We start from the raw sequence: 12,464 nt of genomic DNA, 5'->3' as shown, positions 1-12,464 counted from the left end.
GTTTGTTGGCCAAACCTGCTGTTCTTGCCCTGTTCAGCCGACAAAAGTATAATGTGTATGGCCTGTTTAATGTGCATGCTCAGTTTTGTTGTCTGCAGATTCTAATCCAATGAGAGTGTCACGGCCTATGGTGTACGCTGTGACACTGTTGCCACACTTGTGATTGCCTGCGGCAACGTGTTGCTGTGAGAGCATGTGGTGGCAGTGTCTCGGCATTCTGGGTGATTGTCGGGACATGGTTGCGCATGCTGTTGTCAGTGGTTACATGTTTGGTATGCTTGGGTGTGCACTTCCCCTTTAAGTGGCTCCCTTTCATCTGTCTGGTGCTGTTAGGGTTAAGTCCCTTACTGGGTGTGGTCACTTGGCTTATTTCTTCTGTGGTTTCCTGGCTGGAGTCAGTTGAACTTCAGCTGTTGTTGGTGCTGGAGCTCTGCTCCAGTCCAGGGTGTTCCATCTGTCCAGTGAGGGCCACCCTTGTGGTCATCAATGTTATCCCGGTGTCTCCTTCCCTTCCTGTCCTTATTTGTATGGAGTGGGTTATGTTCAGGGTGTTTGTATGTCTAGTTTGGTGTTCGGTGTCCAGCATGTTTACTAGACATTCCCCTGTCTCACATTTATTGCAGCTATGGGTGTTCTGGGTTCCTGTGTGGTTGTAGTTTGTGCTGTGTCCTTTAATGTTGGTGTGGACAGCAGCACTAGTCCACAGGTTCCAGTCAGTGTGTCTGTGGCAGGTAAGTGTGTTATGGGTTTCGCTTACCTGCCAACTCCATATGCTGTATGTGTTCCCCTCTCCTTGCAGCCTGGCCTCAGATAGAAACGACCTGTTCCTCCATGACTAGGATGAACAGGTCGTCTCTTCCCTGCTCCTTGGTGAGGGATTACCAGGGCGACTCAGGGTCTCTAGGAATCCGGAGTATGAGCTGTCCTACCATCGGGGTCCGCTCATACGGTGAGGAGTCAGGGAGAGGATTAGGGACGCTGTAGGAGGTGACCTGCTCCCTTATTACTCCTTTTGGCCAGGCTGATCTCATTTTACCCTTTGACACCACACGGTGGGGGATTCCCCAACTCCCCATCGTGACAGAGCCCATGGAAGTTGGATTGGTCCACTATAGAACTTTCCAATAGCCCCACATTCTGTTATAATACAGACCCAGTCGGAGAACTACCAGTAGACCACTTTTCAATTGCAGATTTGGTGAGCTAAAAATGGCATGCTCCAACAATACCCAAAATAAATGTCAACAGTAGGTTTCATGCAGATTGTGGGATTTGAAGACTAAATGAGTTTCTTCCATTTTGAAGGAAAGATTCAATAAATGTATTTTGGAATCCCCCAGCCATGGTGTTTTGTGCAGCCCCCTACCATCAGGACATATGCATGATAGTCAAAAGACTGTTGTCAAAAGACAGCCTTATCCATCTGATACAGAGAGCCAGGTGTCGTCATCAGATGGCAGCTCCATTCTCTCCTCTCTTCTTCACAGAAGTTAGTGTAGGAAGATGAAAGATGTATGTGAACACTCTCTAATGGCTGCTCAAATATATCCTGTATGTCAGAGAGTAGATGAGCAATGGCATGACAGACACCATTATAGGAGCACTTTGTTGCAGGCACTGTTATTGGAAGGGCGGGGGCTGTGTGTGTTCTACCATAAACATCTTTAAAGGGGTTTTCCCATGATTACTGTAACAAATTGAAAAACAAACATCATATAGTACATGACAATCTCTTTATAACAAAGGTAGAACCAGCCCTGTACCTCACATGGATCCAGAGATCTGTTTTACCCAGATACTCCAAGGATAACTTAGGGTTTCAGCTCCGCATAGAATCCTTTAATTCTCTAAATTACAACCAGAATGTTTTCTCCAATGTGAAATAATATGAATTTCCTCTTTAATAGTGCATGTTCTTAACCTTAAAGAGGACCTTTCAGCTCTCCTGACATGTCTGTTTTAATAGCTATATGCATCCCACATGTAATAACAATTCTGGAGAATCTAGTCTTATGGTTCTATGTTGTGCCATTCCTTTATTATTTCTACTAGAAGTTATAAATGCATTGCTAGCAGTCTGCAGTAAGGGTACAGAGGGGTGGTAACCAGTTGGGGGGGTGTACCTGCACAGACTCACTCTATCCAATAAGTGCTGCCATTTTGAGACTGTGCAGGGACACACCTCCAACTGGTTACCTCCCCTCTCTACCGTTACTGCAGTCATAAGTCATAAGAATAGATGCTCCAGAATTGTTATTACATGAGGAATGCATGTAGCTATTAAAACAGGCATGTCAAGAGAGGTGAAAGGTCCTCTTTAAGTAACTGCAGGAAATATTCATTTGACTTTAGTTGTAATATTCCTACAATCAAATATTCCTACAATCAAATCCTCCTCAGCTTTATTACATTGATTCATTTACTGTCAAATACCCACATTCGATTAACCTTCTTGGAACTTGGTGGCTGGTTGCCTGTAGTAGCATTCCACACTGGGATCTCCAATTTGGCAATGCAGGAGGATTAATACCCATATACTCATGGCTTAGATGGATAGTGGATTCATTTTTGAAATTTAAATGGAGGTTATGTAGATAAATGATACAGATATTCTCTGCAGATAAAAGATTAAGATATACACAGCCGCTTAAGAGAGCATTTTAATTTTTGCTCACCCTTAAGGCATTGCTAATACAGTGTTTATTCTCTTCTGCCGAAAACCATTTCCTGACTCTAAAAGGATAATTATCCCTGTAGGTGAATCTCTTCCACCCGAGAAGAGGAGAATAAACAGAATGTGTAATGAAGCAGACTGTTTTATCATTAGAGCAAGTCCTTCTGTGTATGTCTTCACCCGGAGCTGCCTCTGAAGCCTGTTATAGAGAACTGGCACACAGGCTGGGTGTAGAATATATCACGCTATAGTCCCCATCTGTTTGTCAAGCAGCCACCTCTAAGGTGCAATCCTGGCTGCCATGATTCAAGCCATGAATATGTTCAAATTTCACACCAGCCTTATTGCAATTTCTCTATTTTTTTCCTGATTCCAGAGATTATTTTTAGATATAATTCATGTTCCCTGGTTGATAGTAGATGATGATTTGCAAATAGTTGTAGTCATTAGTAATAGGAAGCTGGAACATTCAGCACCCATACTGAAGCACAAAGGCTTAAAGTGGTTCTCCAGGGCATTTCCTAAATTCTCACTTTCAGTTAACCTCTGGAAGGGAGAATGTTTCGGCAGTACTTACCCTTCCATTGCACCAGCAATTTCGCAATCTTGACCGTGATAACTTAACCCCTAGGCTGACGGTAGGCTCTTCCAGTGAGGTCTTGACTGGAAGTACTCCTGTGTTTTCCTGTTCAGCAACATAATGTACATGCAGCTGAACAGGAAGAATCAGGAGCACAACTGATCAAAACCTCAGGGGAAGAGCTTGCAGCCCATTAGGTGTGATCACAGCCGAGATTGTGAAATCGGCAGTGCGAACGAAGGAAGGGAAAGCACTGCTGAAACTCTCCTCAACAGGTTAGGTGAAACAGAGAATTAAGGTAAAGCCCTGGAGAACCCTTTAATGGTTTATAGAATAGTACAATATTGTACATAGTATACCTAATATATGTTATGCAAAGTTCATATAACATATATAAACCTTGGGTCCTTGCACTCATGTGGATGTTACTTTGACACATGCCACCTACTTAAATGTTGCTGTAATTGCACCAGTTTATGAAAATGTTATACCTTGTTGTCCATGGCCATTTTCAGGAGGTGTTGACTTAGCGTCTAAATTACTATTGAACATCTGTGAGATGTTCTTAAAAACATGTCCAATCTATGGAGGCCCATGAGCTGCTTTGTAAGCACTACTAAGGTATTCTTCATTGTTTAATTGCGATACTTACCTTCAGCAAGTAGAAGATGACCTCTGGTATAGTCACTCTAAAAAGCAAAGTGACCAAGAGCATACCTTTTTATACAAAATCTTCAGGCTACATGTAATGTAGTTAACATTTTACAGATGTAATCTACAGCAGTGTGCTTAATTTTCCACTCTAAAATATCTATGGCCAAATGCTGGATATGCTACAGAGGATAAGCAGTATACTTGTTGAATCCAACAATGATGGGTGCAAGGTTCAGAGACCAAGATATGAGTCTTATACAAAAATAAAATGAAGAAATGAAAAACACTGAAAACCTGTTTGAAGAAAAAATGATTCCTTATTCACCCATATGATGTTAGGACCCTGTGAGTGTAGACATTCTTTTAGCTGAAATGAGGCTTTGAAAGAAGGGCCAAAAATGGTGTGAAAGCACTAATTTGATTTCACATAAATTTGGACTGTGAACTATCCAATAACATTGCAATATAAATCATGTCTAACTTGGCACATGTGTAAATAATCCAAAAACATAAAACAACACATTAAAACTATTGATTTGTTTATTTTATGTTTTTACACAGTCAAGTCACATTATTATGACCACCAACTAATATCCAGAGTACGGACAGCAGCCAGACGGGCTGGGAATGACTCAGTAAGGTCCTGGTAGGCTGTTAGAGGTATCTGGTGTCATGTTGACTGCAGTGCATCCCACAACTACAGGAAGATGCGTGGGGCAGGATCCATAGGGAGAACATGAGGATTAAGGTGGTCCCACAGATATTCAATTGGGTTCAAGTCTGGGGAATTAGGGAGCCAAGGTAGTACTTGGAAGTCTTGGTTATGCTCTTCCAACCAGAGTCAGACATTTCGAGCTGTGTGATGTCGTATTGTCTTCCTGGAAGATCCCCTCCTCCCCAGGGAAGACAATGAGCATGCACCGTATGGGTGTATGTGATCTGCAAGGATGGAGTGTCTTCCACATGGATGAGAGGGCCTAGATAAAACCACGAAAACCTTCCCCAGACCATAATGCTGTCCCCACCAGCTTGTATTCTTCCAGCAATGGTTGCAGGTTGTTCCACTCAATGAATAAGAAAACAGTACTCATCGGAGAAGGCAATCTTTTGCCTGTCTATTTCCAATGCTACCGCAAAAATTGAAGCCTTTTCTGCCAATGCAACTTTGTTAGTAGAGGTGCAATAACTATCATTCTGCTTCAGAAGCTCCATACACAGTAGGGTTCTTTGAAGCCCCCTGGTTCATTTTGGTGGTGAGATGCTCCACTTTAGCGTGTCAGTCCACCCTCGTGCACCTTCATATATACACTAGTATATAATAATAATATTACATATAATTACATACTAAACAATAAAACTGTCTCGTTGGTGGTCGGTGCCCACCACGGTCTTGCTGTCCCAGGCAGGAGCAGATGTCGCTTTTGCTCCCCCTGTGTGAATTGGGATTAGAGCTCTATGAACTTTCCCTAAGCACTGAGAGAGTTAATGCTTTACCCCTGCCCCTGTCCAGGTGCTGGTTGTTGCTGATCAGTCTCCCTATTTAGCTGGGCTGTGTTTCCATCTCCTTTCCTGAGCTTTGAGGTTATTCTTTGCTAGCAACCAGTGAAGGTGATCTTGTCAGGATATATGTGTACCGAACTTTGTCTTCCGATTGCGCTCTTTGCTGCCTGCCCCGAACTTGGAACTGTGACCTGGGACATTTGTACTCAGCCTGCCCTGACCTTGGAACTGCTATTTGGAAGTTCCTAGCCTGCCCTGACTATTGGACTGTCCTTGGTGCTTCAAACTGGTCTCTGACCCCCTTGGATCAGCAGCCAACTACACCAGGACTACTCCAGGAGGTAGCGGTCCGGTTAGTTCCTTGTAGTGTCTAGGGGTTGTAGGGTGAATACCAGGGAACTTCCAGGACACGCCCTTAGCTTTAGCCCAAAGCCAAACTGGTTTGTTGGCACAGTGGGTCCACATCCACTGTCCATAAAAAAAACAAGAAATAAGGACAAAATATACATTGTTTTACAGCTATAAGTTCTCCTAAAGTCACATAGAATATATAACGCTTGCTTACAGTGTTTTCAGCACAAGCACTCCCTACTCATTTGAAACCAGTATATTGGGTGGACGTTCTTGTATAAATGTGGCTTGGAGGTTAGGGGTTATATTTTCTGCTATGGATCCTATAGATAGGTAGAGCATTATAACTGAAAGTGCTGCAATACTCTAGAGAGACTAAATTAGGCTTTGTAAAACCATTAGCATTTTACAGCTGAAATCCAGTTACGGGTTCAGTAATCTGCATTAAGCCCAAATGATAAATGAATCCAAATATCCTTGTGAAATAAATGTAAATCAAACCCGTCTGTAATTAAATCCAGCTTTCCCTTAGATAAAGCTTTCTATGTTGCACAAATAGACATCCCAAATGAGAGCTGACATGTCAGCCGGGCCTATGTTCTGTAGCTTTACACCTTTTGAAATAGTTCTAAAAACAAGAGAGCAACAAGAGTCCCCCAGTCATTTAGATGGGGGCAGAAAACATTGTGCTTGGAAGTCAGCTTTCCCAACATTGAGAGATCTCACTGCATTTCGTAGTGCCTCAGGCAAGCAATAGATAGTAAGCTCTTGCATGCTTGCATTATTTTTGAGCTGGTTGAATGGATTGTACCTGCCACATAGCAGCTGTTTGAAAGGCCGGAACGTGCTAGGAATTTGTTTTCCCATGCCCTAGCATATATCAGGCACAATTTCCGGTGTACCGTCTCAAGCCTTGGGAAGTATAAGCCCAGATGGTTGGAACATAGACGGATTGTGTCTACCCACGTCCCATTGACACAGTCAGTGGAGCTCTGCTGTAGATCTACCCTCGGGGGACTACTGAACAAGTATTGGCAGATGGCACAGGTGACAGGACCAACTTCATAATAATGGGACGATGCCTCAGTGGCACAATGCTTCCTAATGGTTGCAATTTATCTTTATATTGTACTACTGTGTATACACAGGGCTGTTTACAGGTGACACTGGGGGATTTTGCAGCCTATAGATTTATTCACTGAGTCCTAATTGGCAGGTTTTTTTTTCAAAACAGGTTTTTATACTGTAGAATTTTATTATGTTCAAAGTATTTGTATTTAAAGAGTTTTCCAGGTTGGAAAGTTTTACAAAGTATCATGAATTATTCCTAGCACAGCAAATCCTGACCTGATTCTAGGAGCGATTAAAGACGTTTTTTTATTCTTTTTTTTTCACTTGCAAATACAAGATACACACATTTTTTTTCTATTCAGATACAGAACAGAAAATGCATGTTGTCATTTTCGAATTAGCTTCTCTGCAACAGCTCTGTGCAGAAATTCCGAGAAGCTCAATTCAATTAGCAAATAATGTAGATGGACTTCCCATTGTCACATTTTTTGCAAAAAATAAAAATAAAAACATGCTGAACTTTGTTTTTTGCTTTAACATCTAAATCCTGCATTACACAGTCAGATCAGCAAGCGATTGTCTGTAGTAAAGCATTCTCTCCTGGCAATTTCTTGCTAGCTAGCTATTACATGCAGCGATCTGCTCCGCAGCATGGGGAGGTGTGATCGCTATGCCACTGCTCGTCCCCATATTGTCTAGTGGTTTGCCGGCGGCAGATCGCTATTAGTGCAATTAAATTTTTTTAATTTTTTTTATCATATAGTAAATAATACACATTGGCATACAGATGTCATCCTAAGGGTGTTGAGCAATATTCCAATATGCTGTGGACCCAGATGCACATTTCATCCTCCTTCATTAGAACAAACTTCAGTGACCATTTCATGGAGATATGAGGTTGTCCTGCAATAAAAACGTATTACCTATCTACAGGATAGGTGCTAACTGTCTAATTGTTGGAGGTTCTACTCCTGGGAATCCAGCAATCACAGGAATGGGTGTCCTGTTTCTTCTATAGATAAAGAGGGTGACACCAGCTCCATCTAGTGGTGGATGTGAATATGGCCCATTAATATATAACACAACACAGACATATTATACAACATAAACACAAGCATATACAACAAAAAATTCATTTTAACCCCTTTTGCCGTTTACTGCTGCAGTGGGACGCTCCAGTACCAGCAAAGGGACTTCTAGAGAATAGATCAGACACCTGTGGATAGGTGACAAGTTGTTATTGTAAATCATACCCTTTATGGGGGCCAAATATTATAAATGGTACTTGGTCAGTGGAGGACCAGTCACAAATGTTGTTTTGGGGCCAGGAGCTCTACACTTTGTGTGTGTTTAGTACAGCTAAAACTGTAATTTATATTGTATGTCCTTTTGTGTATTGAAGTCTAAGGTTTTACTTTTGGTAAAAACAAAAAGAACAGAAATTTGAAAAACACAGATAATCTCTGTAATATACAACAGTTATTCATTTTGACATTATTTTAAATGTACTGTAGCCTCTTTTATGGCATCCTTTGCATTTTTCTGGTAAAATTAGATATAATACAAAGTGATATTAGAGTTAAAATACCACATTGAACTCTGCCGAATCATACTGAGGCTTGTAAAGGTCACAACAAGCAGCCAGATATATACCTTAAACGAAATACAGGGGCCGTGCCCTGACTTCTATGACCAGTCTCCCTCTCTGCCCATAATAATGGAGTTCCCTATTAATATTAGGTTGACACTTGGTCTGTTGCAGTTCATTATTCCCTGTTCCCTTTCATCCTTGGCAACAAAGATTATGAAAGCAGCATTTTCATCTTCTCGGCAGAAATTAAGACACTGCTGTTTACCTCAACATATTTCTTCTCATTCCTGGCAGGAGAATATGTCAAAGTAAGACTTTTGTTTTCATGACCTTTGTCAAATGGTGAGATTGAGGCACACAGATTTTAAGTATTGCAATTCAAAGTGTTTATTTAATTATACAGTAGCTTCATCCAATTGCCCAATATTTGTTTCCAAGGTATAAACAGAATCTCTAGACCGGACGTTTCAGTCCCATTAGACCTTCATCAGCGGTCACATTTTATCTGCAATAATATAGAATAATAGAAATGAGCTGGACTAGAAACACTGAAGAGATTGTGATATATACATTCAATAATATAGAAATACATCAATCCAAGACGTTGCTAAATATACAGGAGATACGACATAATGGAAAATCCATGGAAGGAAATTATATTAAGGCTTGATCCGGATTTTGTATAATTCATAAAGTGCTCATATAGATTCAGACTCATTAAAATGAAAGTTATTTGGATATAAAGGTAAGTATATAGAAGATAATGCCGGGTATACATAATCAGCAAACCATCACATAATAGGTCTATTTGCTATAAACATTGGGCACATATATAAGCATGCATGCGGTCCTTACTAAATATATGTATATTAATTGCAGACGGTATATCAGGAGAAATGCTCAATGCACAGGATTACAAATTGTCTGAGAGCTGCTGAATATATATATTCTATCAATTGATGCTGAGTACAGTCGTGGCCAAAAGTTTTGAGAATTACATAAATATTGGAGATTGGAAAAGTTGCTGCTTAAGTTTTTATAATAGCAATTTGCATATACTCCAGAATGTTATGAAGAGTGATCATATGAATTGCATAGTCCTTCTTTGCCATGAAAATTAACTCAATCCCATAAAAAAACTTTCCACTGCATTTCATTGCTGTCATTAAAGGACCTGCTGAGATCATTTCAGTAATCATCTTGTTAACTCAGGTGAGAATGTTGACGAGCACAAGGCTGGAGATCATTATGTCAGTCTGATTGGGTTAAAATGGCAGACTTGACATATTAAAAGGAGGGTGATGCTTGAAATCATTGTTCTTCCATTGTTAACCATGGTGACCTGCAAAGAAACGCGTGCAGCCATCATTGCGTTGCATAAAAATGGCTTCACAGGCAAGGATATTGTGGCTACTAAGATTGCACCTCAATCAACAATTTATAGGATCATCAAGAACTTCAAGGAAAGAGGTTCAATTCTTGTTGAGAAGGCTTCAGGGCGTCCAAGAAAGTCCAGCAAGCGCCAGGATCGTCTCCTAAAAAGGATTCAGCTGCAGGATCGGAGTGCCACCAGTGCAGAGCTTGCTCAGGAATGGCAGCAGGCAGGTATGAGCGCATCTGCACGCACAGTGAGGCGAAGACTTTTGGAATATGGCCTGGTGTCAAGAAGGGCAGCAAAGAAGCCACTTCTCTCCAAAAAAAAACATCAGGGACAGATTGATCTTCTGCAGAAAGTATGGTGAATGGACTGCTGAGGACTGGGGCAAAGTCATATTCTCCGATGAAGCCTCTTTCCGATTGTTTGGGGCATCTGGAAAATGGCTTGTCCGGAGAAGAAAAGGTGAGCGTTACCATCAGTCCTGTGTCATGCCAACAGTAAAGCATCCTGAGACCATTCATGTGTGGGGTTGCTTCTCATCCAAGGGAGTGGGCTCACTCACAATTTTGCCCAAAAACACAGCCATGAATAAAGAATGGTACCAAAACACCCTCCAACAGCAACTTCTTCCAACAATCCAACAACAGTTTGGTGAAGAACAATGCATTTTCCAGCACGATGGAGCACCGTGCCATAAGGCAAAAGTGATAACTAAGTGGCTCGGGGACCAAAACGTTGACATTTTGGGTCCATGGCCTGAAAACTCCCCAGATCTTAATCCCATTGAGAACTTGTGGTCAATCCTCAAGAGATGGGTGGACAAACAAAAACTCACTAATTCTGACAAACTCCAAGAAGTGATTATGAAAGAATGGGTTGCTATCAGTCAGGAATTGGCCCAGAAGTTTATTGAGAGCATGCCCAGTCAAATTTCAGAGGTCCTGAAAAAGAAGAGCCAACACTGCAAATACTGACTCTTTGCATAAATGTCATGTAATTGTCGATAAAAGCCTTTGAAACGTATGAAGTGCGTGTAATTATATTTCGCTACATCACAGAAACAACTGAAACAAAGATCTAAAAGCAGTTTAGCAGAAAACTTTGTGAAAACTAATATTTGTGTCATTCTCAAAACTTTTGGCCACGACTGTACATCTAATAAATGCTATAATATCCCCCCCAAGTGGGAACCGCTGAGTAAATTATATTATGCAGCATGTAGCAAATGGAGGATGCTGGATACACAGGGCACCTGTGAAAAATAAAAGGATTAGTCGATCCTGTACCTGCTCTGGCGGGAATAGTGGGTCTCAGGGCGTTGGATATGCAGCGTTTGAATCGCGCCTGCCATGGTTAAAATGTACAGGCTCCTAGTAGTTCCGGTCATGTGGCCGGAAGTCACGTGGCGCCGGGTGAGCAAGTGTGCGTTCCACAGGGACGTCACATGACCGGTGGAGATCCGGGTGTGCGTTTCACCATTGTACAATCTAGCATTTGTGCTAATATATGAACGTAGGGGGTAAGTATAATCAGTTTTAATGAGGGGACAGTATATAGCAAATATAAGGATGCCTTTTGAGTCTAAATGTACATACTAAAAGAACATGATACAGTATGGGAGAAAAATAAAATTAAAGGGAGAATTAAAGGGAAAATGGGGGAAAAGGTCATCTCACCCTAACCCGATGCAGATAAAATTTATTTTCAGCGGGTCTGTGGAAAAAGTAGAACAATGTTTAGACCATATACATATCATCTATGATTATACATTAATAAAGAAGTCAAATTCGCAATTCAGACCGTTAGATGAAAGTGTCCCTAATTTATGAATCCAGAATGCCTCCCGTTGTTTTAGGAGGAGTGTCCGATTGCTTCCTCTCCTGGGTGGATAAACTTGTTCCAAAATCTGAAAACGGAGTCGCGAGATTTGATGTTTCTTGTCCGAAAAATGGTATGGTATTGGTAAGAAAGTGTGGCCAAGTCTAATAGTCTGCTTGTGCTTACTTAGTCGATCCCGGACGGGCGAGTCTGCATGGGCATTTTATTAAATAAACCACGAAACTGGCGTTGCAGATATAGAATCTTTGGATTGGAAAGATCTGTCCAGTACGTGGATGCGTGGCATATTCACCTTTTATTACGCTCAAGCACTGGACGTAATGCAGACAAGGATATGTACCTTGTCGTCTACTCCGTAAAAAGTCTATTTCGCTGGTTTGGTAAAACCGCCTATGTCCGCCTTGACCAGTTTTTCCCTGATATTGGGAGATCTTTTATAGCACGTCAGGAGCGGTTGATTGAATTCTTTCATATTGGGATAAGCTTTAGCTAAAAGTGGCCAATGTTGTTTAAGAGCCTGTTGTATTTTTGGCATTAAAGGATGGTATGTGGTTACACATGCTATTTTGTTTTGGTTATTGGGTATGGTTCGTGACTTGGGGGTCTCTTTCAGGTTTTGTAGAGCATTGTTTAAAACGGTCTCAGGATAACCCCTATTTAAAGATTATTGGTCATAGTGTCAAGTCGTGTACTTTTTATTTTATCACTGCTGACAATTCGGTCAAACTGTATACTGTGACCGGTGTAAAGAGTTTTTTGTAGCCCTGGGGTCGCAGCTTTTCTAGTGGAGGAGACTGTTGCGATCGGTAGGTTTTGTCACGAGTTG

The 12,464-nt window shown here is 41.4% G+C and overlaps 1 protein-coding gene and 1 long non-coding RNA gene across 3 annotated transcripts in view; one reads left to right on the top strand and one right to left on the bottom strand.

Moving 5' to 3' along the window:
• Nucleotides 1-12,464, top strand: part of ERBB4 (erb-b2 receptor tyrosine kinase 4) — a 1,172,496-nt gene that overhangs the window by 745,811 nt on the left and 414,221 nt on the right. The gene's annotated exons all lie outside the window — the stretch shown is intronic.
• The window catches only part of LOC121007603, a 28,773-nt gene continuing 25,115 nt past the window's right edge, over nt 8,807-12,464 (bottom strand). Inside the window, exon 3 of the long non-coding RNA XR_005780444.1 lies at nt 8,807-8,926. This is a non-coding gene — a long non-coding RNA (uncharacterized LOC121007603). The remainder of the gene's footprint in view (nt 8,927-12,464) is intronic.

This window comes from Bufo bufo, chromosome 7, assembly GCF_905171765.1.
Source record: "Bufo bufo chromosome 7, aBufBuf1.1, whole genome shotgun sequence".
Classification (NCBI taxonomy): Eukaryota; Metazoa; Chordata; class Amphibia; order Anura; family Bufonidae; genus Bufo; species Bufo bufo.
The sequence above is the reverse complement of the archived record's forward strand: the minus strand, read 5'-3'. Positions and strand labels throughout refer to the sequence as shown.